Here is a 2,797-nt window from a genome sequence, read left to right on the forward strand (position 1 = left end):
ATACTTTCTGTCTTCCTTGGAGAACCATTCAAAAGTAAAATTTGACATGTTATATATTCCCTACAGTAGACTCAACTCTTGCTGTTTTTCTTTCCAAAGAGAGTTTGGGGTAAAAGATATTAAGGACAAAAACATAAAGGAATGAAAAACTAATATAATGGGAACCAGGTTAATGTAAAATGACAGAAGATGGAAATGAAAGAGAAGTTATTTATGTTATACGTGGAACCAGTTCTGGTGGGAACTGATGGAGGAAGAATTCACTCATTACCACTTAGGAGGACAGCACCAGGTACAGCAAAAAGTACAAAAACATCCAGAGGAAAGCAATGTTCAGAAACACGTAGCATTACTGTGGTAGGGAAAATGCATCCAACATGGCAGGTTACAAGGAATAGAGAGCAAAGAGGCACGTTAACGTTAGAAGCCTGGTCAGAATTCAGGCACCAAGTGTTTCAGAGTATGAAATTCACAAGCGAGGCACGGAAGATCCTGCCTATAGTTTCAACCACTTGGGAGGCTGAGGTGGGAGGATTGCTTGAGCACAAGAGTTCAAGTCCAGCATGGGGACTGTGAAATCTTGTCCCTTAAAAAAGAAAGAAAGAGAGAAAGAGGGAAAGAAAGAGAAAGAGAAAAAGAGAAATAATAAAGAAAAGAAACTCAGATTTCCAAATCAGTTGCAAGGACTCTAGAAACAGATTTCTTACTCAAAGTGTTGGGTTATTGGGTCAGGCTATATACATTTATTAAGCACAGCTATGGTTTAGTTTGCCTGACCCCTCCAAATTTCATGTCCCAGAATGTGATCCTTAATGTTAGTGGTGGAGCCTAATAAGAGATTGTTTGTGTCATGGGTGCAGATCCCCCAAGAAAGGCTTGTTGCTGTTTCCTCCTAAGTGGTAATGAGTGAACTCTTCCTCTATCAGTTCCCACCAGAAATGGTTAAGGTTCTAAGAGCATGGCACCTCTCCCTTGTGGTCTTGCTTCCTCTCTGCTTCCCGGAAGAGAGGAAGCAGCCCAAGCCTTCACCAGATGGCCATTCTTCCAGTCAGCAGAACTGTGAGCCAAACAAACCTTTGCTCTTTACAAACTACCTTGCCTCAGGTATTCCTTTTAAGAACACAAAGGACTAAGGCAGGCACCAGCTGTATACCAGGTTCTGTGTCATTAAAAATAATAGCCTTAATGCCATTTATTACCAAAGGTAGCCCAGTCTCTGCTCCTGACCACTTTTCTTACCGTGGGGAATGGAGGGAAGTATGGGTCTCTAATTTTCTGTAACCAAAGCCCTCTCACCCCCCTACAATTTACATTAGAATTTCACTTTCACAGGTGGAAATTAAAGGGAAAACGAAAAACTTAAGATCCACTCCAGAGATAGTTGTCCAACTGAACAACATGGATGATGATTTCAGACTCACCTTTAACCCCAAAGATGACATAAGAATGAGAAATGACACCTCTGTAGCAAAATTACAGAGACCTTTGGGGCTTTCGTCTTCCATAAAAAATATCACTCTAGAAATGACAGACTAGTTAAACCTACTCTATATAAAGATGAAAATTTATAACAGGATTTACATTGGCATTAAGTCAGCCTCCTAAAATCTACTTTTTGACAGCTTGGGTGAAGACATTCTTCCAGTAGTTTTCTTACTCAATTCCTTTAGCTTTCAGCTCATCTTTGACATGTTTCAGGTAAGTAGGATCAGGGTAGCCAAAGCTGCAAAAGGAAAAAATTCCTTTAGTGTCACCACAAGTGGTTCCAATTGGTACAAGAGATATTTGGCATTTGAGCATTTAGTATTTAGTGTTACAAACATTCCCAGGAAATCCTCAAGATGGGTGACTTATGTCTCTCTTACAAGTGCAGATGTGAGTCATTTAGTCAGTGAGTAAATCTAGATGTCTTGCCTGTATCTACCTCTTAACAGGCCATTTCTTATTTTCTGTTTATTATAAGTAGTGACTCTCATAGACATATTATACTGTATTTTATGGGGGGCATTATAATCATATGCTGGTAGGATTTTCAAATTTGAGGATTTGATAAGTCTCAGGATGTATTTTTTTCTTTAATATCAAGGGCTAAGGTATTCTATTTGAGTTTCATAATGAAAATTGGGTTTCCTGTAACACAGCTTCCATGACTGGTCCCCTTACAACTAAGACTTTTCCTAAAATGCTATTGGCCAAGTGAGTTCATGTTCTCTGTGGATTGGTGAGGGGAGAGGAGAGAAAAAAAAAGGGTGACCTAAAAGAAACCAATGTAAATAACATTTCTAGGATCTACCTTTCAAATACACATGAAGCCTCAAATGAAATCACCTTCCATACTATTCATCTTGCATTGCCATTTGTTGCAAAATTTGGTAACTACATAAACTTTGTAGTTGGCAGAGTAGAAATTTATGGGGACCAGTCTTTCCATCCTTGATGTTACCATCCCTGATTAGCATCTCTCAAAATCTTTACTATACCCAGTACCACTACTGTAAAGTCTCCTTATATCTGTACCTTGAAATTGCCATATTTTATAACCCCTACAATCCATTTAGCAGTCATTGCATTTCAATAGACTTTCACAATTCTGGTCCTCCAAATTCAGACGTTTTGTGGTGAATATCATTCCATGTGATGACATCGAGACTCCCAGAATGCCAGAGTACCCTACTGTGAAAATCAGCTTCCGGTCAAAGGCCCTATGAAGCAGTCCCCAAACCTCCTTTCCTTCCTCATTATCAGGCAAATATGCAGTTCGCTGTATCCCAGAATATGTCTTTCCTGGGTGTGGGTG

The sequence above is a fragment of the Otolemur garnettii genome, unplaced genomic scaffold (assembly GCF_000181295.1).
Source record: "Otolemur garnettii isolate 467f Iridium unplaced genomic scaffold, OtoGar3 scaffold00089, whole genome shotgun sequence".
Classification (NCBI taxonomy): domain Eukaryota; kingdom Metazoa; phylum Chordata; class Mammalia; order Primates; family Galagidae; genus Otolemur; species Otolemur garnettii.